The following is a 14,579-nucleotide window of genomic DNA, read 5'->3' as shown; positions in this document are numbered from 1 at the left end:
GCTTTTGAGACCTTCGTCTGCTGATGTGGCATAACTCAAAATGAGAAGAAACAGCTGCAAACATCCATTAATAATCAGAACTTGGAAGGTACGAAGTACGAATCTAGGAAAATTGGATAACATCAAAAATGAAATGGAACACATAAAGATCAATATCCTAGCCATTAGTGACCTGAAATGGACTAGTATTGGCCATTTTGATTTGGGCAATCATATGGTCTACTATGCCAGGAATGATACCTTGAAGCGGAATGGTGTTGCATTCATCATCAAAAACAACATTTTAAGATCTATCCTGAAGTACTACACTGTCAGTGATAGGATAATATCCATACGCCTACAAGGAAGGACAGTTAATGTGACTATTATCCAGATTTATGCACCAACCACTAAGCCCAAAGACGAACAAATCGAAGATTTTTACCAAATTCTGCAGTCTGAAATTGATCAAACATGCAATCAGGATGCATAGATAATTACTGATGATTGGAATGTGAAACTTGGAAACAAAGAAGAAGGATTGGTAGTTGGAAAATATGGCCTTGGTGATAGCTATGATGCCAGAGATCACATAACAGAATTTTACAAGACCAATGACTTCTTCATTGCAAATACCTTTTATCAACAGCATAAACGGCAACTATACACGTGGACTTTGCCAGATGGAATACGCAGGAATCAAATTGACTGCATCTGCGGAAAGAGACAGTGGAGAAGCTTAGTATCATCAGTCAGAACAAGGGGCTGACTGTGGAACAGGCCATCAACTGCTCATATGCAAGTTCAAGTTGAAACTGAAGAAAATTAGAACAAGTCCACGAGAGCCAGAGTACAACCTTGAGTATATCCCACCTGAATTTAGAGACCATCTAGAGGATAGATTTTTAAACACTGAACACTAACGACCGAAGACCAGGAGAGTTGTGGAATGACTCCAAGGACACCATACATAAAAAAAGCAAGAGGTCTTTAAAAAGATAGGAAAGAAAAGACCAAAATGGATGTCAGAAGAGATTCTGAAACTTGCTCTTGAACGTCAAGTAACTAAAGTAAAAGGAAGAAATGATGAAGTAAAAGAGCTGAACAGAATACTTCAAAGCGTGGCTTGAGAAGACAAAGTAAAGTATTATAATGACATGTGCAAAAACCTAGAGATAGAAAACCAAAAGGGAAGAACACTCTTGGTATTTCTCAAGCTGAAAGATGTAAATTAAGAAATCAAGCCTTGAGTCGCGACATTGAAGGATTTTATGAGGAAAATATTAAATGACACAGGAAGCACCAAAAGAAGATGGAAGGAATACACAGAGTCACTATACCAAAAAGAATTGGTCAACATTCAACCATTTCAGGAGGTAGCATATGATCAGGAACTAACGATACTGAAGGAAGATGTCCAAGCTGCAATGAAGGCATTGGTGAAAAACATAGCTCCAGGAATTGACGAAATACCAATTGAGATGTTTTAACAAACAGATGCAGCCCTGAAAGTGCTCACTTTTCTATGCCAAGAAATTTGGAAGACAGTTACCTGGCCAACTGACTGGAAGAGATCCATAACTATGCCAATTCCCAAGAAAGGTGATCCAACCAAATGAGGAAATTATCAAACAATATCATTAATATTACACACAAGTAAAATTTTACTGAAGATCATTCAAAAGCAGCTGCATCAGTATATTGGCAGGAAACTGCCAGAAATTCAAGCTAGATTCAGAAGAGGACGTGGAACCAGGGATATCATTGCTGATGTTGGATGGATCCTGGTTGAAGGCAGAGAATACCGGAAAGATGTTTACCTGTGTTTTATTGACTATGTTAAGGCATTTGCCTGTGTGGATCATAACAAATTATGGATAACATTGAGAAGAATGGGAATTCCAGAACACTGAATTGTGCTCATGAGGGACCTGTACTTAGACCAAGAGGCAGTCATGTTAAACAGAACTAGGGGATACTGCGTGGTTTAAATTCAGGAAAGGTGTGTGTCAGGGTGGTATCTTTTCACCATACCTATTCAGTCTGTGGGTTGGTGGGTTATTCAATCTGTATGCTGAGAAAATAATCCAGGAAGCTGGACTATATGAAGAAGAAAGTAACATCAGGATTTGATGAATTCTTATTAGCAGTCTGTGATATGCAGATGACACAACCTTGCTTGCTGAAAGTGAAGAGAACTTGAAGTACTTACTGATGAAGACCAAAGACCACAGCCTTCAGTACAGATTGCACATCAACATAAAGAAAACAAAAATCCTCACAATTGGACAAATAAGCAACATCATGATAAACAGAGGAAAGATTGAAGTTGTCATGAATTTCATTTTACTTGAATCCACAATGAACACCCATGGAAGCAGAAGTCAAGAAATCAAAAGAGGCATTGCGTCGGGCAAATCTGCAGCAAAAGACCTTTTTAAAGTGTTCAAAAGCAAAGCTATCACCTTGAAGACTAAGGTATACCTGGCCCGGCGCATGGTGTTTTCAATTGCTTCATATGCATGTGAAAGCTGGGCAATGAATAAGGAAGACCAAAGAAGAATTGACGCCTTTGAATGGTGTTGGCAAGGAATATTGAACATACCACGGACTGCCAAAAGAACAAACAAATCTGTCTTGGAAGAAGTACAACCAGAATGCTCCTTAGAGGCAAGGATGGCGAGATTGTGTCTCACATACTTTGGACATGTTATCGGGAGGAATCAGTCCCTGGAGAAGGACATCATGCTTGGAAAAGCAGAGGATCAGCAAAAAAGAGGAAGACCCTCAATGACACGGATTGACACAGTGGCTGCAACAATGGGCTCAAGCATAACAATGATTGTAAGGATGGCTCAGGACTGGGCAGTGTTTCGTTCTATTGCATGTAGGGTCACTGAGTTGGAAATGACTCGATGGCACCTAACAACAACAATCCCCACATGGGAGGTGGGAATTCTACCACCGAACCACCAATGTCAAGAGGTCATCGAAGAAAAGCCTGGCGCCTTCAATTGAAGAGATTCAAGGGAGAAGGAGAAGATAGGGGATGTAGAATGAGGCAGGAGGCTCAGGGTTCTTCAGCCAGAGACAGTTAAGATGGGGCCTCACTAGCCTAGAATGAGCAGACCCCCAGCTAGACAGCTGGGGGCTCATCAGCAGAGCCATAAAATCACACAATGATGAAGCCAACAACAGTTATCACCCTGGAGACCAAGGGGCCTACTGGAGGACTGACCAGCACACCCAAGATCAGGGGCGTCTCCTGTGCTTTGAAGACACCATCTTGGGGAAAGGAGCAGAGCTAAGCCAGGCTAACTGACAGACTGAGCACCTTAACCTGAGAAAGACTGAGGACATTGAAGAAATGCTTAGAGTTACCCAAGCTGATTGAAAGTCATTAGTTATAGGCCTTGCTTAAAAATCACATTTTTCATCCTGCACATCCAAGATGTCATATGAGCTAAGCTTTCAGTTCCCTGGAGGAGTCATTAAATGATAGAAGCTATGGGAATAACCGGACTTAGCTAAGGAATGCCAGTAGGACGAAAACCTTGGGTTGGAGGAGCAAGTGATAGGAAGAGGAGAAGGAGGCTGAGGGAGATGAAGAAAAGGTGGTCAGAGAAGTAGGTGGACGGATTGGAGATCACGGTATCCAGAAAGCCTGGAAATAGAGGTTGAGAAAGATGATGGTGAACAATACTATTTAATGTTGCAAGAAGGTCCCTGGGTGATGCAGTTCGTACTCAAGTACTAACCTAAATGTTGGTGTTTCAAACCTACTCAGCGGCACTGTGGAATAAAGACCTGGTGATCTACTTCCATAAAGATTACAACCAAGAAAATCCCATGGTGCAGTTCTACTCCGTTACGCACAGGGTCGCCATGAGTCGGAACTGACAGCAACACATTTGGTTTTGGTTTTGATGTTGCAAAAGGAAGGAAGGATGGAGATGGAGAAAATATCATTTGAGACAGCAGATGGGAGAAGTGGGAAAGAAACCTGCCAGGTGAATCGCTGGTGCTCAGACTGAATGGGTGATCAAATGGCAACAGCAAGAGAAAGAAATGCTTTCTACATCAAATGACAATCCGAATGGGTTGCATGAGTGAGGAAAGGCATTTTAAAATAAGGGAGACAAAGGCATGTCTGTAGATACAGAGAAAAGACCCAGCCAGGGGAAAGAAGATTAAAGATGCAATTAAACAAAGAAGGGACATCTTGGGGAGAAGATGAGAAAGGATGATTAAGAAAACAAGTAGAGGAGTTGACCTTGTAAAGGAAGTCAGGGACCTCGTTCCTCAAGAAGAAAAATTTAGGACACATATATTTTTAGGTGGAGACAAGAATTTATTAGCAAATGAGACAGAGACAGTCCCCTTCCCCTCCTTTCCTCGGTAACTAGTAAGTGAGGTTACCTGTAGATGAGGCTGCACAAGTGGGAAGAGGCTGGGCGACAATGGATTAAGGAGGGCAGAAAAATCTAGTCATAGCCACTGAGGGTGACACGCGTGTCCACTGGATATTGGGTCCCATTCTTCAGATCCACCTTTCATACTTGAGAGGGGCGCTGCTGAGGTGGTGGATTAAACACTAAGTGGGACTACAGTCTTGAGAATGGCAGAGTTTTAGAAATAAAGGAACCAAGGGAAATGGGGCGCCACATGAATTTCTTTGGGTTGCAGCAACAAACCACCACCAACTTAAAACAACAGAAATTACTTATCTCACAGTTCCAGAGGTTGGAGTCCAAATTCAAGGTGTCAGCAGGGACATGCCATCTATGAAGGTTCTAGGGGAGGAGCCTTCCCTGCCTATTCTACCTTCTGGTGGCTCCCGGCAATCCTTGGTGCTCTTTGGCTTGTAGATGCATCCCACCCATCTCTGCCTCCATCTTCATGTGGCCATCTTCCCTCTGTCTCTATCTCTGTATCTCTTTTCTTTTTTATAAGGACACCAGTCATATTTGATTAGGACCTACCCACTCCAGCATGACCGTATGTTAACTGATAACATCTTTAAAGATGCTATTTCCAAATAAGGTCACGCTCACAGGTATAGGTTGTAACTTTCACATATCTTTTTGAGGAATACAATGCAATCCATACGAGGTACCCAGGGAACAATTTCCAAAGTTTTATGAGCTTAGGAGCCCTGGTGATATAATGGTTAAGCATTCAGCTGCTAACCAAAAGGTCAGCAGTTCGAATCCAGCAGTTACTCCTTGGAAACCCTAAGGGACAGTTCTATTCTGTTCTGTAGAGTGACTATGAGAATTGACTCAATGGCAATGAGTTTGGGTTTTTTTGTTTGCTTTACGAGCTTTATACCTTGTTCATACGATTTTATTGATAAGTTTTGACTTAATTGCCTAGAGAATATTGTCAGAACAATAACAGAAATTTGAAAGTCAAGCTCTCATTTTTCCATATTTCCTACCAGTCCTGGTCCTCATACTCTTGGGATGCTGATATGATTGGAACCAGATCACAGATTGTGGCAGACTGTACTTTCTGAAAACAGCCAAGCAATGTTTCTAGTTCCTCAGGCTGTTCCAGAACTTCGTCACTCTCCCATTATAGGGCAGAGTCTCTTTACCCTCTCCTTGAAACCGGGTGGGCCTTGTGATGGCCTCAGTGAATGAAGGTGGAAGTGATGTTAGGCTTCCCATGCTAGGCCATATAAAGCAATTGACTTTCACTTGGCTTTCTCTCTCGCGACTCAGCCACCATGTTGTGAGGAAGCCCAAGATACAAGGAGAGGCCATGTGAAGGTGTTCTAGCCGATGGACTCAGCTAAGGTCTCAGCTCACAGCCAGCATCAACTCCCAGACGTGATTAAACGAGCCTTTATATGATTCCAACCCCCAGATAAACCATATGGCTGTGCCCTGTTTGAATTTCTAGTCCATAACAATGTGTGAATGTGTGTACATTTTTTGCACTAAATTTTAGGGTAATTTGTTATGCAGATGCTGTAATTGGAATACATATACAGTTTTGTTTTATAATTTTTGCATTAGCATGAACATTTTCTCATGTTGCTTTATAGGATCATTTTATGGGCTGCAAAAATATTTTGAGTTGATGTAGTAGGGCTTATTTAAACATTACACTATTCTTGGCCATTTAGGCTGCTTCTCATTTTTCACTAAGTAATGATATAAAAGTTGTGCATAGAGATTTTTCTTTTTCTTTGAATTGCTTTTTTGGAACAAATTCCCAGAGTGGAATTACATTGGGGCATGAATATTTTTACGGCTCCCTAAATGTACTACTAAATTGCTACTAAAAAAAAAAAAAAAGCAAATGCTATCAATAGATTCTGACAGCAATTGTGTATGGCAGTTTTGGTATGTAAAGCCACTTCAAATCTGTTTTGAATTGAACAGGGGTATAAATAAATAACTGTATTATATATAAAAAAGATCTTGCTGTATTGTCTAACGCATTAGACATGGTTACTTTTAATTTTGCTAATTTCATCAGCTGGAAATTGTACCTTATCATTGTTATAATTTGTGTAAGGAGCTCTGGTGGTGTGGTAGCTAAGCATTCAACTGCTAACCAAAACAGAAAGGTTGGTAGTTTGAATCCAGCCAAGGGCTCTGTGAGAGAAAGACCTGGCCGTCTGCTCCCATAAACACTCCAGCCTGGGAAATTCTATGGGGCAGGTCTACTTTTCCACGTGGGGTAGCTGTGGCATCTAACCACCACCATAATTTATACGGAATCCTAGGTTGGTGCAGTTAACACGCTTGGCTGCTAATGAAAGGTTGGAGGTTCGAGTCCACCGAGAGGTGCCTTGGAAGAAAGGCCTGGTTCCTACTTCCAAAACTCAGCCATTGAAAGCCCTTGGAGCACAGTTCCACTCTGACACACATGGGGTCGCCGTGAGTCAGAGTCTGCCCACAGCAACTGTAGTTTTTTATTAATTTGCATATCTTTGGTGAATATTGAGGCAGAGACTTTTCCATATATTAAACATTGTTTTTACTCTTATTTGAAGTATCTATATCTACCTACCTATCTATCATCATCTATCTCCTTTATCCACTAAATTATTTATGGGAACTCTTGATACCCCTGTTTGTCAAACTGCAGGTCACAACGCTTTAGTAGATTATGAAACTAAGTGGCCCATGACCAGCATTAGAGAAAACGTCGGAATAAAGTACAATAGAATAAAACAACAACAACAAAAAAAACCCCAAACCTGTTCCTGTTGGGTCGATTACGACTCATAGCAACCCTATAGGACAGAGTAGAACTGTCCCATAGGATTTCCAAGGAGGGGCTGGTGGATTCGAACTGCCAACCTTTTGGTTAGCAGCCGTAGCTCTTAACCACTGTGCCACCAGGGGTCCTGGAATAGAATAGAATAATATAGAAGTATCAGAGCATTCCATACACAGGAATTTTTTTTGGTGTGAAATTTTTGTTCCATTGTAGGTGTGTCCTGGGTCATGATGTAAAAGGTTCTTGTTCTTTTTCTCAAACATGTTTTTAAAAGATTGGCCTTGAAAAACATAGCTATTAGACCCTTTTCTTACTGACATAAACATTTCCGAAGCTGTGGTTTCCCTTTCCATATCAAATTATCTTTCTTTTGTACCATTTTAATTTTTCGTGTGGGCAAGCCCGGCAGTCCTTTGTAATTTCTTATTTCCGTTGAAAACAGAAATTCATCTTGTTTCTACAGTGGTGATAAAGGATCCATTCTACTTTTTGCCAACTCAATTCTTACTTAAGCATTCTCTGGGTCCCGTCCCCCCCGCCCCCCGGGCTTATCAGAATTCACGTGGGCTCAGCAGAATGCAGACGCAGAGCCGAGAAGCAGAGGCTGTTATGGAATGGGCACGCCGAGAATATGTGATCATCACATGGCCCTCTTCTCACTTCCAGTTGTCAGAGTTTATGTCGCATCAGCAAAGTGAGTTCTGGTGCAAATGCTGGGTAAGCAAGTGTTAACAATAGTTACCCAAAGAGAGCTACAGAATGATGAAAAAAGTCCAGGAAGGAGCAAAAGTTGAAAATTCCAGAACACAGGGAAATATTCAGGATAATACAAGAGAGGTGAATTTGGGGTCAAAATTGTTAGAGACTAATAAAACGAAGATGATAATCGTTGGTACCGTTTACTAAGTATTGGCTAGCCTCGTTTGCTCTGCACCACCACTGGTGAGGTCTATTGTCATCTTCGTTTTACAGGTGAGAAAACGCAGCACCAAAAGGCTACGTGACTTACCCAAGGTCACCAGCGAATTTGTTTTCATTGTTGGTTGCCGTGGACTTGGCTCTGACTCGTGGCAACCCCATGAACAACAGAATGAAATGTTGCCTGGTCTTGCGCATCTTCAGCAGCACTAGGATGCTGGAGTCCATTTTTGCAGCCACTGTGCATTTTAAGTGTCTTCCAATCAAAGGAGTGTATCTTCTAGCGCTTTATCAGGCAATATTCTGTTGTGATCCCTAGGGTTTTCCTTGGCTAATATTGTTACCGGAATAAGGTTCTTGTCTCTCACTGGTCAAGAATGTGCAGGTAAGGCACGTAGTTTTCCACACGAGCAAACTTTATTGAGGAGGCTTGCAAGCGGAGAGGAGAAAGGCCTAGAGCAATGCTTACCCTCATCTCACAGAACAAAAGACAGGCCTCAGTTTTTAAAAGTTCTTGGGTGGGAAAAGATTCATGTTTCTTCATAGGCACAGGCGGGGATATGTTAACTAAGGTGCACACGCAGCGGCTTTCCAAGATGGCTCCTGTCCCGGAGGCCTCTGGGATTCGTAGCAGGACTTCTTACGGGGTGTCTCGCCTGCGCAGTCTTCCGTTCCCTGGGTTTGATTCCCCAGCTGGGGCTGTAGCCCCTCACTGTGTCTGGTGGAAGGTCACACAGCGGTCACAGGTGGATGTTCTGCGCATGTCCCTGGGCCTGGTTTTCTCCAGAGGCTTCTGAAAGGCAACTTTAAAGAAGTTTGCGGGCTATTTTTAGATACCCTGCCCCATTGTTCTGGGGGATGGGTTTGTTTCTGTGTCCTGGCCCATTTCTTGTTATTTTGTTTGCAGATTTGGAGGCCCCTGTGTTCTCTGTCTTACTAAGTCTCTAGATTCCACACTCAACCTCCTATTACCTCCCTGATAGTATAGTCTATTTGTCTTTTACTTGCTTCTCCTCTAACCACACCAGTCTCTTCGCTGTTTCTCAAACAGGCACCCTCTGATCTCAGGGCCTTTGTTCCTGGTCTTAATATCAGAAGTAGATTGACAGGCCTTTCTTCTTAGTCTCAGTCTGGAAGCTCTGCTGAAACCTGCCCACCATAGGCGACCCTGCCGATATTTGAAACACCAGTGGCAGAGCTTCCAGTGACACAGCAACACGCAAGCCGCCTCGGTACGACAAACTGACAGATGGTGGTCCACGCCCTTACTCACTGCCTCTCATGGGGAAGCCTTGGGTAACAACAGCCAAAGGAAGACGGTGAATGCCAGACACAGGTACAATCCAGGAGTCTTGAAGGGACATGTCTATTGCTCTAGGGGAGCCTTCCGGATTGCCTCCTCCACTCCGGGGAATTTTTGTCCAATGAAGCAGGCTAGTCATGTAGAAGAAAAGCAGCTTCTACAGTGCTGGAGATAAACAGACTGATGTTTATATTCTAGGTTTATTTTCCAGGATTCCACTCAGATCATGAAGATTCCTAACATTACGTGGTCTCAGAGAGGTGGTACAGACAGTGGCTCAGAGCGCAGATGTCGGCAGCCAGTGTGGTCAGATTGTAAGTCAGCCTGGGTGCTTTCCAGCTGTGTGGTGCAGGGCAAGTTATCACTTATGAAACCAGGATAATAATAATACCTACTTCAGAGGGTGGCTGTGAGACAGTGCCCGACCCATAGTAAGTGGTAGGTTAGTGTTAGCTGCATTCTTATTGTTAAAAAAAAAAAAAGAAAAGAAGTTGTTGAGTTGATTCTGACTCATGGTGATCCCATGTGTGTCAGAGTAGAACTATGCTCCATAGGGTTTTCAGTGGAGATCACCAGCCCTTTCTTCTGAGGCATCTCTGGGTAAACTCGAACCTCCAACCTTTTGGTTAACAGCCAAGTACATTAATTGTTTGCACCATTCAGGGACACATTATTTCTTCTGGAACTGGTATATCTTATATAGGAGCCCCTGGGTGGTGCTACTATCTGAAAGGTTGGTGGTTCGAACACACCCAGAGGCGTCTTTCTGCTTCTGAAAGGTCACAGCCTTGAAAATCCTATGGAGGAGCTCTACTCTGCACACACAGGGTCATCATGAGTCAGAACCGACTCGACTCTAGAGCAATTAGGAACAACAACAACATATTTCATATTGGTTACCTTTTGGTTTTTCTGGTTGGATTTTAGGAGATAATCCAGTCTTATCCCACTGCCATCAAGTCAATTCCAACTCATGACAACCCTATAGGACACAGTACAACTGCCCCATAAGACTTCCCAAGGCTGTAACTCTTTATGGAAGCTGACTGCCACTTCTTTTTCCCGAGGAGCCGCCGGTGGGCTCGAACTGCTGATCTTTTGGTTAACAACTGAGTGCTTAACCACTGTGCTGCCAGGGCTCCAGTCTTATCAGCAGCATGTTAACAGGTTGGGTAAGTTTTTAGGTTGATTCTTGTCATTCATCACCCAGCATTTTCTTACCCAATTCTTCAGTTTGGACAATACATGCCATTTGGATAGGGAGAGACCATAGACTCAGTTGACACCTGTTGTCCCTGAAGAGTTATTAATAGTGGCCCTTTTGGGACTCAGAAGCATTGACTTGACTTGGAAGATCAACCCCATGGTCTTCCTCTCTGGAGAACTGCAGCCCCTCCCACCCCTGGTCACTGCTACAATATATAAGCTGGGGAGGTGGCCCAAGACTGGCATAGAACCCCTCAGGCAGGCTGGAGAAGCCCTTCAAACCCTTCTAAGAATAAAATAAAATGCACAGGATTGAAAAGGCATTCCATGACTTTGAAAGGCTGCTATCAAAATATTGAAAAATCAAGTTTGTGATCTAATAACATGTATGCTCTTTATTAATGATTAAATAACCAATCTAGTGACAAGTCTAATAACTTGTAATTTCAAAGCAGTGATGCACTGAAATGGTATTTCGAGATACCTGCTACAACGGTAAAGTGATGTAGAAACAGCTTTGATTTCTACTCCTGACAACATTTCAGGTACCGTTTCTGTTTGTTTCCTACGTTCACAGGTGAATGTGACTTTTCCCCTGACCACGTTCACAGACCTCTGAATCCTACCAAAACCTCTCACAGACCCCAGGTTAGGAACCTTTGTACTAGGGGAGATGTTAGGGGCAAGCTGGGGGAGGCAAATTGCACAACGTCAGGAGGAGAAGAGAGAGACTTGAGTGGTTGTGAGTCCTTGGTGGTGCAAAGGGTTAACACACTCAGCTGCTCACCCAAAGATTACCAAGCATGATGTCTTTCTCTAGGGATTGGTCCACCCTGACAACACGTCCAAAGTAAGTGAGATGAAGTCTCGCCATCCTCGCTTCTAAGGAGCGTTCTGGCTGTACTTCTTCTAAGACAGATTTGTTCATTCTTCTGGCAATCCATAGTATATCCAATATACTTTGCCAAAACCATAACTCGAAAGCATCAATTCTTCTTCAGTTTTCCTTACTTATCATCCAGTTTGCATGCATATGAGGCGAATGAAAATACCACGGCTTGGTTCAGGTGCACTTTACTCCTCAAGGTGACACCTTTGCTTTTTAACACTTTAAAGAGGCCTTTAAAATGTCCACAGGCACCTCAGAAGAAAGGACTGGAGGTCTACTTCTAAAATATCAGCCACTGAAAGCCCTACGGAGCACAGTTCTACTCTGACACACAGGGGGTCACCATGAGTCGTAATTGACTGGACGGCTGCAACTTGTTACCGGTTGGAATGGTCCCGGGTTTGGTGATGGGCACAAACTGTGGAGGAAAAAAATGATGTGGGCAGTTGCCAGGATGCAGACTGGGGAAACAGAAACATGAATTGGAATGTAACATGCCTCCATCAATGAAGAGAATACTGAAGGACATGCCATCCCAGCCGGGATCTGCACTGACAGGAACGTGAATTTGTGCAGGACTCAGGGTGTGGACTATAGAGTCCAACATACCTGGGTTTGAATCTCAGCCCTGCCACTTAGCAGCATGTATTCTTGTGCTCTGGGCCTGGCTTTCTCCTCTGGTAGTGGGAATAATAACACTTAGCTCACAAATTGTTTTGGGGCTTGCCAAGATAATGTATGTAAAAGGCTTCGTAAACCAGTTGCCCTCGAGTCAACACTGACTCCTGGTGACCCCGTGTGTCTCAGAGTGGAACTGTGCTCCATGGGGTTTTCAGTGACTGATTTTTCTAAAGTAGGTCACCAGCCTTTCAGTTACCAGCCGAGCACATTAACCGTTGGTGCCATCCCGGGACTCCAAAAGGGGTTAGTATGGCACCTGATACATTACAAGCTCTCAATCATAGTTCTGGGACAGGTGCGGTTGTTGTTTTTGTTGTCATGAAGGTTCATTTCCCAGAGGTAATGAGGGGCCCTTGGCCAGGTCACCCACCGTTACTACAGCATTAGATGGTGCAAATGGTTCACGTGTTTGACTATTAATCAGAAGGTTAGAAGCTTGAATCCACTCAGAGATGCCTTGGGAAGAAGGCCCGGCAATCTGCTTCCACCAGATTAAAACCCCAAAATCCAAACCCATTGCTGTGGATTTAATTCCAACTCTAGGACAGAGTAGAACTGCCCCATGGGGTTTTGCTGAGTCAGAACTGACTCAGCGGAAATAGGTTTTGGTTTTTACAGGGTTTCCAGGAGCAGCTGGTGGATTTGAACTGGCGACCTTTTGGTTAGCAGCCAGGCTCTTAACCACTGCACCACCAGGGCTCCTTCATGAGGTTACAACTACTGAAAACTATGGAGTGCAATTCTACTCTGACACACAGAGTGTTGATGTGTTTGGCCACCAGGGGGCAGCAAATTCACGCTGTAAATTTAGTAGGACAAGGAATGGGAGTGAACGCGGGCGAAGAAGGCTCCCTTCTGCGCACACAGGGTGGACTAGAACTAGACTTCCTTCTGTTCCCCTTCCTCGTGCCACAGCGCCCAGAAGGGTATCCAGTCCTTGCCTTAGGGTTAAGCTCACCTGGACCACTGAGACTGTGTCAGGACTGTTAGGAGTGTTTTGTGAGGCAGGCAGGCCAGGTACCAGGCCAAAAGCAGCTGGGGCTTGTTTAGAAAGCAACACTATATACCCCACCCTATTCAAGCAGAATTTTAATCAATAAGTGGAGGGAGCAGTTGCTGGATCCTGGGGCCACACACTCTCAAGCTATGCTCCCCGAAACCAAAACCAAACCAGTTGCCCTTGAGTCAGTTCCAACTGATGGCGACCCCATGTGTGTCAGAGTGCGGCTGCACACCGCTTTTGGGAGTAGATTGCCAGGCCTTTCTTCTGAGGTGCCTTTTGATCAGTAGTCAATCATTTAACTGTTTGCACAACATAGGGACGGCATGACTCTCACAGACTCCTTAAACTCCTCCTGTCGTTTACCTTTTCACCTGCCTTCTCATTGATAAGAAGATCGGCTTCTCTCCAGGTAGTCCCAGGAGCCACCACCCACAAGGTTTACATAGACTGTGCCCAACTTGGGAACACCCACTTCTGTCCTCCTCCCACCCGTGAGAAAGCTGTTATTGACCTATGTTCCCCTGTACGGAATAATCTGGGAAGGTACTGAAGGAGGGCTACCTTGTCTCCTGCAAGCATAGAAAGAAATCTCCCCTTCTGCTAACCAAAAGGTCAGCAGTTCAAATCCACCAGGCGCTCCTTGGAAACTCTAATTCTAAACAGGGGCAGTTCTACCCTGTCCTATAGGGTCGCTATGAGTCGAAATCGACTCGACGGCACTGGGTTAGCCAGTGGTGAGCAGCACCAAGAGGAAGTCATCTAACCCTTTCATGACCACTTCTTCTCCAGGAAGATCCAAAGAAATGAAATGCAGTTAAATAAGATGGTGGGAAGATGGTGCGTGAAATAGGCAGGACAAACCATCATTCATAAAACTCTCTAAGGATAATGCTTCCCTTTTCCAAGTAGCTAACCTAGGAATCATTTGTAGATCTGTACCTTGGGGATGAAGAGCAAAGATCACAGCCTTCAGTATGGATTCCGCCTCAACATAGAGAAAACAAAAATCCTCACAACTGGACCCATAAGCAACATCATGATAAACAGAGAAAAGATCGAAGTTATCAAAGACTGGATTTTGTTTTGCTTGGATCCACAATCAATGCCTGGCAGTCAAGAAATCAAACAATGTATTGCATTGGGCAAATCTGCTGCAAAAGACCTCTTTAAAGTGTTAAAAAGCAAAGGTGTCACTTTGATTTCCAGGGTGCACCTGAACCAAGCCAAGGTGTTTTCAATTGCCTCATATGCATGTAAAAAGCTGGACAATGAATAAGAAAGACTGAAGAAGAATTGATGCCTTTGAATTATAGTTTTGGCAAAGTATATTGGATATACAATGGACTGCCAGAAGAATGAAC

The sequence above is a fragment of the Loxodonta africana genome, chromosome 8 (assembly GCF_030014295.1).
Source record: "Loxodonta africana isolate mLoxAfr1 chromosome 8, mLoxAfr1.hap2, whole genome shotgun sequence".
Taxonomy (NCBI): domain Eukaryota; kingdom Metazoa; phylum Chordata; class Mammalia; order Proboscidea; family Elephantidae; genus Loxodonta; species Loxodonta africana.
The sequence above is the reverse complement of the archived record's forward strand: the minus strand, read 5'-3'. Positions refer to the sequence as shown.